The sequence below is a fragment of the Scomber japonicus genome, chromosome 3 (genome assembly GCF_027409825.1).
Source record: "Scomber japonicus isolate fScoJap1 chromosome 3, fScoJap1.pri, whole genome shotgun sequence".
In the NCBI taxonomy this organism is placed as follows: domain Eukaryota; kingdom Metazoa; phylum Chordata; class Actinopteri; order Scombriformes; family Scombridae; genus Scomber; species Scomber japonicus.
In genome coordinates this window covers 22,829,916-22,847,387 of record NC_070580.1, presented here as the reverse complement: position 1 = coordinate 22,847,387, position 17,472 = coordinate 22,829,916, and the positions used below count along the sequence as shown (strand labels likewise).

Genomic DNA, 17,472 nt, shown 5'->3' with positions numbered 1-17,472 from the left:
AGTAGAATTCACCAGTTTACTTCATCTTAAAGATTGAGACAAATTGCTTAGAATTAAATCATTTATATATGTTGAATCCAACTTAAAATGTTTCAAACAACTTGAAGCCATTTTCATTTAGTTAATGTTACTTATCTAATTTGCATTCAACTATCTTTGTATCTCATCACAATATTGGTTCTCGGTTTTCAGTCTCATTTGGCTTCCAGCCAGCCTCTGAGCTACACCGTTTGATATCAGCACAGACATCAACTACCCCCTTTACCCTTCCACACATTGAGATCCGCCAGCATTGTTCTGCAGTGTGAATGATAGCTGTCATCAATGGGAACCTAGGGGCCCTAGCTTGTTGAGAGCTATGCAATGGACCCCCACACCCTGATCCTCCCTCTATTTGAGGCTATCAGTCCGTAAACACTGTGGCAGTTATATTGCTCTGTGATTGTCACTGAATGGGCTGCTGGACGATGGGTGTGGGGCTGCCAGTGACTCCGGTTGACCACTGGCGAGACTAGGAATGAGTTAGACACAGCTCAAAGCTCACAGCTCACAGCTGTCCTTTTTTTGAGGTCCCGCATGTGCCAAATACAGGTCACTTCAGTGTCAAGAGTCCTGAGGGCAGAGGGAATGGCTGCTGGCTAAAGTTGGCTCAAGAGCAGTAACATCACTCCTAATGAATGACTCTGTTCATGAAGTGACAGCTCTGAGATATTTTTCGGCCATTATGAAGAATACTATAGTGGTCAGGCACATACTGTTTTGTTGCCACATTCTTTAGGCCTGGATAAATAATCTTGGTGTTTGCGTGGATGAGCACACACTGCTCACACAAGTTGCTCTTATAATCCACTTACTGCTGCAGTCCACATGCTTCACACAACTGTCAGTCAGTGGTTGTTCTGTCTGGTCACGTTATGACTTGTTTACGCAAAAAGCCAAAGCCACAGCAGAGGAAGTGACCGCAGACGGATGCGTAGAGCCCCATTCCACTCAAAGATTCACTCATCATTTAATCACTTTAGACGCGTCTCAGCAGTGTAAGCATTCCTATGCAATCGCATGTGGTGATATCCCCTCAAAGTGCTTTTGATGTGGTTCGTCCTTGTTTGTATATGGCAGTTGGTGTGTGTGTGTGTGTTTATGTCGTTCAAAGGGGTCAATTAGTACCTTGCTCTCAATAGTTGCATGAAGGTGTCATCTGTTTTGCTTTTTTATAGCCTTTTTGTCTCACTAATGTGTCGGACAGTAATTACTATTATTTTGTATTTGTACCTTGACTTCATGATGAAGCGCAGACTGGTGCTCAGATGCTTTACTAGATAAAAAAATAAATCTCATTTATTTGAATGCCTCGCCTGCCTCAGCTTCATACCTTCCAAGCCATGATACTATCATGCTGTTAGCAGTTGCATAATTTGACGTGACTGATGGAGACTTGTGATTATATGTCAATTAAGTTTGTGTATATTACTGTCCTGATTGCAGCAGTTTTAATAAAGACAGTGAACATTTTGTCACAGGTGATGACATCACCTGTCATTCATCATTCAACTATATTTTAGGATATTCTGAGCCTCACCTTGATGAAAGAATGCATTTCTGCAGCATGAACTTCTTGTTTTAGTTACCATTTAATTACCCATGAATATATTGATCTTGTTACAGAACAGGCACTTTAATGAATTGAAATCCTTTTCTAATGCAGAATGCAGCTGTTTCTGTTCTGAAGTCCTTCTGAAGTTCTGAAGTCCTTCAAAACTCTGCTCTGTCTAAATCCAATGGGATTTAGTCACTTGATGCCTGATGTACTTTGTATCCAGCCTGTCATCAGTAGACAAGTGGTATCCTTTGGGATCAACAGTTTCCAAGGCTTTTAGACCTCTGGCAGGGCAGATGTCTTCATACCAGCTGACATCTGGGCTCAGTCACAGACAAACAGTCAGACAGACAGAAAGGAAGGAAGACACTGTAACATGAAACTTTATCATCTCGGTTTAAGAATCTTTGAATATCTTTTCATGTGACCTCATGTGACTTATTCTCAGGGGAAATTAAAGTTATCTAAAAAAAAACAAAAAAAAACGGAAAGTTAATGGGTTCTGTGAAGAGTTATTTGACACAAATATGAGGAGTCAGTGATACACTCTGTGGCTCCTTAATAGCAGAGGTAAAAAAAAAATCCAAATGGATATAACCTGATCAAATGCCACAAGTTTAACCCATCCACAACGCAATTATGTTACAAATACACACACACACAAAAAAAATGGAATGGTGGATTTCTACTCTAAATGCAAAAAAAAGATGAAATACTGTATTAATTGTTAATTTTTCTGTCCTTTCCAATGCATGGGGAATCAGAACGTGAGAAACCACTTAATAGTGGCATTTTATAGCCCTAAGAGACCTTTTTTTAACAAAAAACATAAATATATTTATTGTTCATGAATAGTTAGCTCATAAATAAATAAAGTGATGCTTTAAAAACACACTGCTTATATAATTTGTAGTATTTTAACAGAAGTTACAAATCTTTCATATGATATTTTTACGTTAAATAATAGAACATCTCACATTTACTTTAAATACAGTTTAAATACAAATTATGTACAATTTGATTAATAGAGTCAAATGCATCTTACACTGCCTCCTTGCCTGAGGCTGAAAAAGGGTGTGTGGCTCTATTGCATTCCACTTTAGATGATGTGGAACACTGTAATTAGCTTATTGACATCCAGTGTTTATGCATTAGGGTGGAGTGAGATGACAGTAATAATACATCTAGATATCCCAGAAAAGTTATGTCTGTCACCATAGCTGGGGGATATCAACAGTTTAACATGTGTTTCTTAGGCTTTTGTTTGTTGAAAATATCCACTGAAGAATCCCAATATGTGAAATGCTTCGCTGAAAGAGTTCTTTCTCTTTTACAGTAATTACATTTCTTTTTTGGCCTGTGCAACTGATATCTGAATTATAAGCTGTCTTGGCTGGGTTTGGGCTCTTTGCGATGCCAGGAGGACCAGCTTGTTCTACCCATCACTCAAGACAGACCCTCTACTGATGACTATCATTGTTATCGCCATTCTGTAATGTTTGCTTCAAAGCATGCTCCCAGGCGTGCTTTCTCATCCACGGTCATGTTATCTTTGAAGCTTTCAGCCAGTGAAAATGTTAGTATATCATTTCACATTACTTCGATTTACTCAGCCAGATTATGGTTGACTGAATAAATCCCCTTAGTCTGATTTATATATCCCTTCTGTACAGCAAATATCTCGTAAAATACGTGTTGCTGATATGTTACTGGAAATTGGATATTTTAATGGAAAGGTTGCATTCCTGGTGTAAGGAGGCCTTTCAACTTTGCCTTTGGAAACAGATATGAAGAAATTAAATTGCAAAATTGTTGTTTAATTTGTCATTTGTACATTTAAAAAAACATAATCAGAAACATGAAAAAGGGCAATTAGTCTCTCAGTTATTTAGGAGTATCCTATTAAAGTAGTGAATATAATCTCTTTAGTTTTAGTTAAGCTTATAAACATGAACTGAAGTTCTAAATAATGAGGTCAGTTTTTTCTGTGAAGCCTGTTGGTGCATGATGCGAGTCCTCCACAGTCTAGTGGCCGAGCTGCTGAGAAAAGACACACTGAGGTTTCACACCATCAGAAATGCTACTCTATGTCTGCAGAACATGTTTGAATTTATTTTACAGAACTTTTCTAAGGTTTTGGTTAATATTTTCTATGTGGTATTTTACTGTTACTACACTGAGTATAACGTGGTTCTATTTTGGAGCTGTGTGATGAAGTTGAATGCTTGTTAGCGTGGTTGCAAGGTCAGGACAACAACCCCGGGGCTATTGTGGGAATTGTTGTGTTAAATGACACTTGTTGAGTACACAGACTTGAACCGGGGTCATCTGGTCAAAGGAATGACTGTTGAAAATGTCTCAGGTATCTTTATGCAATGGGACATTAGAAAGAAAGAGCTGTAGAAAATAATCATCAAAGTGTCAGTGATCCTCATATGGTATATTTCACGGTACCATGTCTGTTTAGGGGGATGATGGAAGAACAATGAAGTTGAGACAATGAAACAGGTTTATTAACATTTTTTATGATGATAGCTTCTAGCTGAAACACATTAGTTATTGTCTACAATAAGTGTCAGTGTTCTGTTTGTTTTGCTTCTGTCAATTTCTCTAAATGTTTGTTCATTTAGTGAAGGTTTGATAAATGAAAGTGCAGACTTTACAGACATATTTTACAACAGGGATGAGTTTGCGTGTATAACCGTAGTCAGCAAAGTTCACTTCAGATGTTCCTTCTGTAGCGATCCTACTCTGCAATTACATAAAGTACAATAATGGTCTTTCCCCAGACTAAAAGTCCAGTAGCCTGTTGTAACCTGCCTTTTTGTCACCCCTTCTCTCACTTGACTCTGTGTAGACATAGTAACTTGTCTTAAAACAGGTCATCTGGTAGTTCTCTAACTGGTCCATGTTTGTTGAATTTTGATGAATGTGTAAACTCCGACTCCCAGGCATGTGATGTTTTTTTTTCCATTTCACATCTTTTTCTTGCATGCAAGGTTTATTCTTGCTTAGTCCTGGTAACCACTGTAGCACATTAAGACCAAATGTGACCAAAAATGTGCATGTTTTTATCCTCCCAGATGTCAAATCCCAGTTAACACATTAATAGAAACCTTTTCTGGATTTTACAGTTGCTGACAGTAAATTTATTTAGGCACAAAAAGGCAATTAAATGGTGTTTGCTCATCTTTCTTAGCCTTGAAAAGTGAAAGGTTAGCAGTCATTAGAGCATTATTAGTATAACCGTATGCTGAGTTAGGCCGATTTGTGGTAGATTGCTCTGTAGATTGCAGGGTAGCACAGAGGTCGAAGGCCAAGCCAGCATGTGGACCCAGTCTGTGTCTTTTAGAGCGGGCCGGAACTTACATAACTGGACTCACTGGTAATGAGCAGCAGGAATGCTTCACGGTATCTTATTGAAAATGTGAGGTAAATCATTACTGTTGCTCACCATTTAGGATGCTTTAACACCTGTAGTTAGTTCAAGGGCAAAAAATGATATGTTCTTTCCTTTTGGTCTTGTTCATGTTCATAAAGATTTTTATAAACAAAGAGGAGAAAGCACAAAGTCACATGGACTGATAAATTTATTGGGCAGTTTTGGCGACCAACATCCTGCATCATGTGGAAATCATATTCTGCTGACAAACAGCAGGTCATGCTGAAGTTAACTGCCTTATTTATCTTTTCTAGAGTCAAAGGTCCCACAAAAAAAGGACTGATTATGAGCATTATTAGTTTAGTCTGCAACTCACCCTCACTCTATGAATAGTGGTGATCAGGTACAAATAAGATGAACAGGTAGAAGATAGTTACTATGCTGTTGCTATGTTTCACTTACTTCTTTATGAAGAACTGCCAAAAAACATGGAGTAGATCACAAGAACTGACACCTCTGATTTAAAACCTTTTCATTTTCTCATCAAGTTGTAATTCCTGCACTTGTGCACATTGTGTTACAGTGTTATGAAAAAATGTACATAAAACGCTCATAAGACACTTAAAACATCACTTCCTCTGCAGTTCATGATCAGCAGATGGGTTTATTAGTAGTTTAGCTTTTGAATTCACTGTGAAATCTATTAGTTGGTTCCTTTTATGTTCATTCCACAAACAAACTGCACCAGAGTCCATTTGGAACTGGACTGAGATTTCCCTTTTATGTGGTACTGGTCTGATTGATTAGGTCAATTGACAGCTTTCATGTCAGCTTAAACAAATGGCACTAAATGGGCAAACATCAGTTCATTCATCATTTCATTTTGATTGAAAGAAATATGAGGTGTTAAAGCACCCTCGGAGGCTGACAGTGATGGGAGGCAGCAGCAGTGGCACAGATGGTATCTGTCATGTTCAGGGGATGAAGGTCCATGTGGGGTCATGTCGTAAAAGAGAAAATCCTAGCACCATATTGTGAAACTATTTCACACTTGCTGCTCACTCTGGCAAGGGTACAAATCTTACTTCACTGATCATTAGTAAGAAAAAACACTTCTCCTTCTCTCATGCTAAACATATAGCGTGTCTGCTCCTTTCATGTTCAGCACTGAGGAATGTAATGAGAGGGGTGCTTTTAGTATGCCGGCCTTGGGACCGTCCTCATTGTAAAAATAAATCCCTGAACTTTGAGTCCCATTGAAAGGTTTTTACTTGGGATCAAGAAAAACATTTGTAAAACCTCCATGCTGAGCTTGCAGAGCACTTCAGTGAGGAATCTGACGTCCTCCATAATGAAACCCACATGCATGCCTTGGTCCTCGTGGCTTGAGAGGACAGTTTCCTTGCATCATCACTGATTTATGATTTTATTCCATCGTAATTCCATTGTGATGATTAGCCAGATTAGCAAGACCCTCTTTGACCAAAGAAAAGTGAAAGTAGGTATAATTCTTTGCTTATTACAAGCCTGTTGGCGCTCGAGGAGGAGAAGGAGGTGGAATTGATCCAAACATGTATTTGTTCATGATATGATAAAGAGAATGTGAGATTTACAGTAATGTGCTACAGATTGACAAATGTAATATCATGATTTTGACCATTTGAAATGCATTAATAACAATTTGATTACAAAGTAGCTGTGACCAGACACCACTTTTGATGAAGTTTTGATTCCAGGAATATGGGAATATTATCATATTTTCTAAAACTACTGTACATCAGAATGGGGACTGAAGGCTTGGTTGAAAGACTTAAACACTTGCCCAAAATTCACATGAACATCTTTCATTTTGGTCAGCTATATGTGAGCATGCTAGACTGCAAAGCCAGGAGATTGTATAGCTGTGAGATGCCCAGCTGCAGCAGTTTGTCATTCATGATTAGTGTGTCCATCCTTCACTGAGGGGTCAATAGGTGCTGCGCATCAGAGCATTAAGTTATATAACGCTCATATAACAATTACAACATTTGTGTTATCTACTTAAAATCTGGCCTTTATTCTTTTAAAGTCAAATGTCTGATAATGGGATAGTAAATGTCTGGCAAGATCACAAGCCGTCTAAATCATTCTCTGGGTTTCCCTTTTCCTCTCTGATGGGTTTAACAGGCTACAGCTGAAATGGCTGTGAACAGGTTGAAGTCTGCTTTACTACTTGGAGAGAATTACGACATTTTAGGTTTTTACCTTAAAAAGACAAAACAGAAGGTGAAAAAAATGGCAATGAGAACTGTTTTAGGACCAGTGAACGCGGTCTGCTGGTGGCTTAATCTTGCTATTCACAAATACTGATGTTCTTGAGCTTTCTTTTAGTTACAACACAATTTCTCCCATCAGCTGTAAACTGGAGTTTAAATGGACCATTCCCAGAGTCACTGACATGTCCTCACCATTTGAAGGTTTAATCCTTCTTTGAGTATTGTTAGTAGCCACCATAGCGTGACTTGCAGAGCAGCTGAAATGAAGGAGGTTATGGAGATGTAGGCGCTGCCAGGAGAACCAGACACTCCTTTTGCTAATATTTTCTCACACATTCTTCATCTCTTTGTCCTGAACTCTTCTGATTCTTTGTCTCATTACCTCTTTACATCCTTCTCATTTCCCTTTTCTTATCCCAGAAACTAAATAATAGGAATCTATCTCATTGTAATTTAGTAAGTTTCTACAGTATCTAAGAATGCAACTATGGGCTTTTAAAGTTAATTAATCTATTTCTTTTTTATTATTGTTGGGTTTGTAAGATGTTGTAAAATAGTGATAAATCACAGTATCCCAGACCACAAGATAACTGCTCTAAATTTATTGTATTTGTTTCCATCCAGCAGTCCAAAACCCAGAGATGATACAATGATAATGATAAAAACAAACCAGAAAAGAATGAAGAATGGTTTTCATTGAAAAACCAAATTTGTTGTTGATTTTTTTTGTCAGTCGACTAATTGATGAATTGACTACTTGATAATTTGAGGACTAGTTCTGTCAAAAGTTTTCTAAAGATAAAGACAAATCTGACATTTTTGAAAACCAGAAAATGAATGAAATGAAACACATGAGAAAGCTGTAAATTACACTTTTCCTTCAAGATGAAAGCATGGATCCTTTACTTCATTTTTGCTTTCCCCATCCTGAAACATTTGGTCTTAACCACAGAAGAGAGCCGCCTTGTTCCTGTGAAGTAAAGACATCTGTAATGAGAGGGAGTGAAGTGCATCCTTACCCACCCTACCTGCCATTGCATCCTGCACAGCACCCTAATCTCCCACAATTGTGTTGAGTCTGGGCTCCCACCCTGTCTCATTAGGCACTTTACAGCATTCCTAATGAAAGGTCGCTCCTGGTCATGATGGAGGTGAGGGCACAGAGTTTGTGTAAATCAGGAGTGACAAGGGTTTGCAAAATACAATTAGAGGAATAACCAGCAAGGGCTGATCCCTTCATCTGCAGTGGTTGCTTTGATTCTCTGATTCTCTCCTACCTATTACGTCACATAAACATCCATATCTAATTTACAATCTGTGTTACTTTTGTTTTTCTCATTAGCTCATTGGTTATTCCACTGAGCCAAACACATCACTTTTAATCTCTGTTTTATCTCCATTTACAGCATTACCTCTGTTGTGTATTATCTCCATATGGAAGCCACTTCGCTTTGGTTAACATTCACCCGCGAGTCTCTCAATGAACAGCCAGCATCCTACTGATGTTTGGTGAGGTGTGAAAAGCAGATGCTAATCTGAAAGAAATGTAATGAGACAGGCCTGCTCCCCTCTCACATGTCTAGGATGTTTTTATGGAATTAGACTGAAAGTTGAATCTCATTACTGTCAGCTTGGCTTTGATTTACCCTAATCTTTGTCTCACTACAGACTACTTTACTGGCATTCTAGTTAAATGTTGAATTAGTAGTCAAATTAAACTTGTTTTCAGAGACACTTGCATCAAGGAATTATCCATTTATATTTTCAAACCCCCAAACCGAGACCCTTAAGTGTATTGCACATTCATGCTTAAGCCCCTGTTTGCGCTTATTCATGTATCACACATAGTTTTCTTCAGGGTGGGGGACAATTATTTCAGCACTTAGCACACCTAATAGTGCACCTTTGAACACCATGGACAGTACCTCAGCAGACAAACAATTTAGTTTTGTCTCCCAAAATCCATCAAGATATTTAAGCGCAGGTTGCTGGCTAAATGACTTACAGTGACACATTCTTTGCTACCAAGACTTTTAATTTTATTTTAAACAAAATGTACAAATCTGTTTGTGGCCTTTAAATAGCTCTATAGGCTATAATAGAAAAATAATTTTAATTTACATCTTCACAACGCTATGCCACGAGCTGGTCGCAAATTTACAAAGATTAAAATATCAAAACATTAAGTCACAATTGTACGTTGTTAATAACAAAAATAGCGAAAGAGCCATTGCAGAAAATAATCTGTAGTTGTCGCAAAATGCAGAGCCAAATGCAGAGATAGCAGGATGATAGGGACTGAAAAAAGGCAAAAAAAAACTGGCAGGGTAAACCACACAGAACAAACTGAACCAAAACAGAGGAGCCAACAGAGACTGAACAGTAAACCCAGATTTACATAAACAAGGGGTTATTACAAACAGGACACAGGTGAGTGAAACAAGGAGAAAAACATTTCAATATAAAACAGAAACTAAAACACAAACAGAAGGTTCAGTCAGGATGGGACATCAGCAATAGATTTGGTACAAAAGCCTCAGTTTTTTGAAAGAGTTCTCAAAGGATGAGAAATCTTCTGGGAGAATTAATCACACTTAATTAACACATAAATGAGTTGTCAGCTTGTAAAACAGTTTTATCTTTCTTATGTGTGAGAAGATGACACTGAGTTATGTTGAGTTACGTTGAGTATGTTTGAGAAATCTGTATTATTAACTTTCGGGGCATAGTGTTTGGAGGATGAGGACGTTACAGGAGGTAATGAATAAAGATACTCAGTTGCACAATGGGAATTGATTTTGAAGCTTGACCCATTTTAGGGACTAACATTTGCTGCAGACATTTATCACTTTATTTGATTTTTTACAAAATCTGTCACTACCAAGTCCCGCCGACTTCAAGGATGGTCAGTGTTAAATTGCTTGCTGAACGAAGTCTGTGTTTATGGTTTGTTGATCTAAGTGCATATTCTGCCTGGAGCTTGTTGAAAGCTGTATAATTACATTATTTAATAGTATTCTGTAGTTGCTGTGAATTTCTACCAAGTGTGTATAGTTTTGCTTTCTGGTGTGATTACCTCAGCTGAAAACAGGCCTTGTCTTTGGATATCTGGCTTTGCACTGCCCCTCTGCAGAGAATTCCCAACTTTGTGCCACTCTGGGCATCAAAAACACTAAAGACATGGGCAAAGCTTATTTCAAGGTCAGGAAAACATTATCATGTCATGTAATAGCACTGCCTGAGCTAGTCCTTTGCCTCTGAAAGAGACATACCGGGGGGGTTATACATTTGACTGCTGTTCCTTTCAATTCTGAACAATTGTAAACATGCTTAATGTCACACTTGAGCATGTGAAGCAATAATCAGACCTTCAATGTTTATTCCTCCTGTACACCTTGAGCATGACAGTCTGTCATGTATCTGCCATCTCTTGCCCTGTAGGTAAATGTCTCTGGGCAACATTCTGTGCCTTAAGGCCCTGCACATACCACTGCAGCATATCTCACACATGTGACCGAGGCAGGTTGGAAACCACAACAAGTAATTTTCAGATTCCTGCTGGCCTCCATGTGTTGTCACAGGCACTCCAAACTCCTGGGTCAGAGTTGAAAACAACAGGTCTTAACAGGTATAGTACAGATACAGCACACGCAAAGGGTCAGAGGACAATCCCCTGAGGTCAGAGAGGTATTTGTTCCTGCTGTTCGTCCGTGTAGATCATAAAATGTTATTCTGGAGACATGCATAGGTGCACGTAGTTGGCCTACTTTTTTCAGGGTTGCAGTCTTTAACTTTTACTGATAGTAAAAATGAGCAACAGAAGTCAGAAACCTTTGACTGTCTGCAGATTTTTGAGAGGTTATTTTTTAGAGCTTATTACTGTCAGACACACTCCATCATAAGGTGGTCAAAACACTGCCGCCAAAGAACTTTATGTTCAACTTCACAAGCAAAACTTTTTTTTGTAATTTGTGACCGACTTACTAAGGTGATTTGTGCTGCCTGTGTTGTAGTTACGATGGCCGCACTCAGCTGTACTGAGAAAGAGAGAGAAAAAATGAAAGCTTACAGGAGTAAGAGGCAGCTGTCTCCTTAAAAGGGGATATCCCATGGTACATAAACATTTGTGAGTACCTGCACGCTCAAACGTGTACACAGGTGCAATACACACACACACACACACACACACTTGCACGCTTACCTTGCAGTGCAGTGAAATGGATCATCAAAACTAGGATTAAGGGAGTATAGGACTAAGTGGAGCAGAATGTTCACTAAACAAACTCAAACACTGGATTTTAGTGTCTTTGATGTCGCACATAATTCCCTTGTGGTCAAACAGAAATAAATAATAAAATGTAAGGCTCAGTGGTCTGGCTAATATGCTGCACATAGCCTACTGAGTTGCTTGATTGATATTTTTACCCAAGAGTCAGACGGCTTCACTCATCATAACAGAGCACAGTCTGCTGCTTGTCTGTGGTTTCTTGTCAACACATGCCTTGGGAAGAAGAGTTATATCAAAAACAAAATCCAGTGGTTTAAATAAGCAGATAAGCAGAGAATTTAGATAGTGCTCATATGCATATTCACGTGAGAAAGATACAAATAAAGAGGAGCAACACACACCTGTCAAGAAAGGAAAAAGCTGTAATATTTCCTTCATGTAGCAATGATTCCCAGAACTTTAGACCTGCATACGAGCATAACCTTTTGTTGTGACTTAGTATTTGAAGTAAGAAGTTGACGTATTTTTGTTGTCTGCAGTACAGTTTGGGTTTATTTGGAGTAATTAGAGCATTCACCACTTCTGCTTTGGCCCTCACCATCGAGCTGTGTGGTTGCTTTTTAAAAAGAAAATAGGAACACTTTACAAAGCCTGTACTGTAGTACTCTTTGCTCTGTGGTAGGGCTCACAACTTAAGATAGATTGTTAACGACTTCATGGAAACATTAGAGGTTTCTGATCGGAGATAAAGACGTCTTAAACATCAGTGGATACACATCATAGAGGCCTGTGCATGGTTGGGCCTTTGTCATTAAGGGGACATTTTTTAACTTCTCTGGTTCCAGGAAAGCCACAGCAAGTCTGAATGATAGTGCTACTTAACAGCTCAGCGGCCACAGTAGCCATAATTACAGGGCTTCAGGATAAAAAAAATAGTCCCATAACCAGCACTAAGAATGCATCGAATAAGACTGGGGGTTGGAAATGATTGGATACTCAAATCGGCATGCATAGTTTTCTGGTGTAAGTCAGTACAGTGAACCAGAGTGACAGATGTGAAAGTGTGGTCTGGTTAAACTTGAACTGTTATATTGTTATTATATTGTGGCAGCTGTGTTTTAGTTCCATGATGAATGAGAGCAGAGTATTATCACATAGTGTCAATCCTTACTGAAGCATCCAGCAGCACATCTGTGCTATTTGTGATGCAGCAGCAGGGGGCAATGTTGAACTTGAGCTGATTTCTTAAGGAGCATAGAGAGGGAAAGAAATGCATGCTGTCTTCATGACATAAAAAACACAACCCATCAAATTATTGGCCTTATTCATTTCAGTCATCTCTCGTTATTACACAAACGTTTCTGAAATAATTTGCAAAAATGATAAAGAACAAAGTAAAGATTTGCAATAGAGATAAACATTTGTGTATATTTGATTTATTTACTTTTTAGCTGGAGCTGAGGAAGAATACCAAACATTAAAAATGATACTCTTGGTGTATAAAGTGTGCAGTCTTCTTGACCTCTGCTCTTGATTGCTTGTAGTCTGCTGTACCTGTAAATGTTATATAGCACATAGACAGCAGTCTGACGCATTAGAAGGAGGAAACCTTAGAACAAAAGTACTTAAACAATGTAGACAGACCGACCCGAACCGAGTTATGCTCAGATAAAACATTTTAAGTGTATCTTTGTATTCTCGTGATATTTGACTCCAGGAGCTGATGTGAAATCCATGAGGAGTTATGGAGTCAATGAAATAATTTTTTATGATAACTTTTGTGAGTTTGGGTGAGCATATTTCACAAGTTCATCTGTTTTATTTGAGCCTCTGCCAGGTACTTGTGGCGCTGGCTGTTGGTTGGGTAAAGGAAACATGTCCTCTACAATAAACATTTTAAGGCTCAGTTATATTGGAGGTCAAAGGTGAGGATGACTTTCCTGTGGAGGAGTGTCAAATGAATTATCAGTTCCAGTTCACGGACAGACGGTCAGACATGATGTTGTCATGATCCGTCCTGCTGCCACATGTACAGGTCAGTCACAGACAAATCCTCTCCCGAGTCATCATCTATGTTGAACCTCTGACTCAAATACGTCTTTTTGAGCTTCTAGCCAATTTCCCTCTTTATAGCACCTGGTAAATGAAAGCAGCTGTGAGCACTGCAGGGAATGCAACCAGGAATGAACACTAGCAAAGCACATTATTACACCAGCAGGCTTTTAGATCAGAACCCTGAAGGGAAACAGGTTAGGCGATCAACGACGTCCCCCCCTCCTGATCCTTGATGAATGCTGCAATTTTCCAGCTCATGACCCCCTGAGATAATATCAGAGGTCTGGTGGTTTTCGTTGGCCCAGTCTTACCCCCTTACAGTCTACTGAGACATTAGCATCAACCTCCTGGGAGCAGTGGCGGTCGTCCTTATCGCAGGAAGTCACACAATACAGCAGTGGAATGTAAATCCCGTGCTTTGCTGCAGCTGAACTGAAACACAATCAAAAGTTTTCATGAAACTTTTTTTATTTTTCATTCTTTTCCAGATTGCTTTGGAACAGAGTGTCTACAACAGGGGAATGCAGATTATTTTACCCATGTTACAAATGTGTTTGCTTTATGTTTCACTTACAAGAAGACATAACAGCACTGTGCAGTTTGGCTCATACTCATAATGATGTAGTTGAAATGTTGTTATCCTCCCAGAACAATGCACAGAAACCCCACCTTCATACAGATATGACCAGGACAGAGTATTAGAAACATTGTTTTAGCCAAGGTGGTAAAACATCCAAAACATGATGGCATCTGGTTTTATGATTCATTTGGCTAGTTATATTGCCTAAACAATAGTTGCACACACCATACTGTATGGTGTACTGTGTGAAATAGTGCGTCTGCTTGTTTCCCCTTAGTACTACTGTTTTGTTTCATTAAAAAGGTTTTTTAAATGTTAGCAGAGGTGGTTTTGGTTTCGGGTGAGATGCTGTAAGACACTTTTGCAATACAAAACTGATAACAGCATTCCCCAAAATGAGTGTTACGTTCAACAAAACTTCTCATTATAAACTTCTAGTGCAGAAACAAATCAAATCATTTGATTATTTAATAGATTAATTGATCGACAGAGCAATGAGATTACTCATTTATCAAGCACAGGGTACAATGATTTGAATTTTTTGTATTTCTCTTTTTCTTTGCCATTGTAAGTAAATATTTTTTGAGCTGCACAAGCAAATTGAAAAGTCTGAGAAACAGGCCTTTGTCAACATTTTCTGACATTTTATAGACTAAAATATTTCTTGATTAATATAAAATGTGATTGCCAGAATACAGTAATCATTAATGAAAATAATAGCTACTTACAGATCGGATGTAGTGTTGAATTACATCAGACTGCATAAGTTTTGGTAATAAATGGCTTGAAGGGATCTTTAGTTGGTTAACCACTCTCCAAGAGGACTCTTGTGCCACATATATTACATATCTGAACATCCACCACATGGTGAAACAGTCTAGTGCAATTCACTCTGCATGTGTTCGACCCTGAGCCTTGGCCTTTGGCCCTGACCAGGGGCATAAAGATGGACGCAGACACACTACTTTGTTTTAGGCATCTGATCTCTTTTTGAAAAACTTGCACACCGACCTCCCAGAGGCTCAGGTCAGGGAGAAGAAACCTTAGTGATCTGATGCTCATGGAAAAGGGGCTGATCTTTTAACATTCTTCTTTTTTAAAAGAGACTACAGCTCCTGTTTTGCTCCCTTAGATGTCTCTAGATGCATCTGTCTTTTGACAGATTGCCAATTAAATGTCTGGTGATAGATTGATGGATGATTGGTGAGGATGATGTAAAGTGAACAAAAAGAAAATATTTATCTCCATTGCCCCCTGGAGTCAAGTGAGGGTGTAGCCTCTGTCACAAACCCAAGACTCACCCACACCTTTAGAGGTCATTGAGTTTAACATTCAGAGAAAATGACTTCCATAGCTGGGAATATTTCTCTGATCAAACTTACGTTAGTGTAAACAGCAGTGTACCGTAGAGCTGGAATAAAGTAAGATTTCCATGTCGCAGCCACACATTAACAGTAATTTTGTCCTTTTTTTAGTTTTTTAGTTTTTGTTTGCAGACTTATGGAACTGTTTATTGATTTCCAATGTGGGCCTCATCGTAAAAGCAGACAAAAAATAAGACATTGCAATGGATTGGGTTATTCTGCCCTCTAAGAGTTTTGGAACTCATTTAACTCAATAACTGATGAAAAAATAAAAATAAATTCCTTGTAATAATAAAAACATGCTTCTTTATCGATCCAGACATCCAGTTTTTACCCCCGCTTTGCATTTTCTCCTGCTGAGCTACAGCAGTTCAACATTCCTGCTTGCTTATTGGGCAGAAAGAGAGTGATGAGCGTGACACTGACCCTGGGCAGACCCCTGCTCAAGCTGCCACACAGGTGTGTGGCCTCAGGGGGGAGAAGAGGGGAAGAGGGGGAGATAGACCTCCTCTCACACACAGTCAACACAAACAGACACAGGAGAGATCTTAGTGCAGGATCCCTCAGGGTGTTTAATCCTGCTGTGACTTCAGGGCACACTCTGCTCTGTAACCATCACTTGTCTGCTTTGGATCAGTCTGGATTTTCTTCAAACCTGCCTCTGTACTTATTTTTCCAAGCTAAGTGAACTATACTAAAACAGGCACTCCCTCTCACCCCAGGACCCAGACTGTTTAAATCGTGTGATGTAGTGCCCAGCTGAAAATATGACAGTCCCAAATTGGATCTTTAGCTGTAATCTATCAAGTCTTGCTATGAATGACTAGTGCAATAAACCGATTTGAAATTATGTTTCATAGTATAATAAAATGTTTTCTTGATGTTAAAGGTAACATGTCATTGCATATTGTCTGCTGTTTGTGCTTTTATGGCTATAGAAAGCATTTCTTAAACACATGGCAGTAGAAATAGTTCAGTGTTTTTGGTGTGAACATTTCCAGATGTTGTAAACTGAGAGGGAAATCATTTAATTGGCTGGTTAAACGCTGGCATCGCACTGTACCAAAATCTGCTAGCAGGGGGAAAATGTTCTATAAAGCAATTTTCTTTGCATTCATACTCTTCCTCTGTAACTCTCCGCTTTTATGGACATGGAGAGAGTTTACAAGCTGATTAGTGCCAAGTGAATGCTGCCTCCTAATTTTCTCCATGGCTTCCAGGTTTCAGGCCAAGATTCCTTCTCCTGGCATGTCAAATAAAACAGCCAATGTCATCAAGTCTAAAACTACTTTCTGAGCATGATCTCTCCTGACAAACTCCCATATGAACAAAATTTACTCTTAATGCAGCCAGTGTGCATCTGCCTCGTGAAACTGCAGCGTAAAAGTGAACAACCTGTAACACATTATTCCTTTCATTTTCAGTTTTAATATCTCCTCATTACTCAGAAGCTCTGCAGCTCAAATTATGGTATATGCTGAACTGTCAGCACCCGAATTTGACCTGAGTCATTATGTGTAGTTTGGGAAGTGGAGGGAAAGATTTTATCTGGTTTAGATGATGACAGCTTTGGCAGGATATTTAGCTGATGAAAATGAAATGGAAAAACTGTGACTTCTTGTGCAAGTGTTTTGGAAGCTCTGCTTGACTGACAAACGCTAGTCCTGGTTGATGTTGGAGAAGGTTAACACGTTACAGGGAGAACATGTTACGGCTGCATATTTCCTTTTCTCCACTCAATTTATCACATTATTTATTTTAGTTCTCTTTTGGATATTTATGTATTTTTCCTTTTTAATTTTCCTTTATGTTTGGACGAAGGAAAGAAGCATGGAAAAAGCAGTTTCCTGTAGTAGTTGTCATGAATTGTAGTTTTCCAGCATTATATCCAAATGTATTCACTGAAGACAGTTGAAACTTCATCAGACTGACATGAAAAGGAAGATACATTTTTTCTCAATCTCAATCAGATGTTCAAAAAAAAGAAGAAGACTGTTTTACAACAACTCTA

General features: G+C 38.8%; 1 protein-coding gene across 1 annotated transcript in view; it reads left to right on the top strand.

The window, feature by feature from the left end:
* megf6b (multiple EGF-like-domains 6b) overlaps positions 1-17,472 on the top strand; it is a 59,440-nt gene that overhangs the window by 15,632 nt on the left and 26,336 nt on the right. The gene's annotated exons all lie outside the window — the stretch shown is intronic.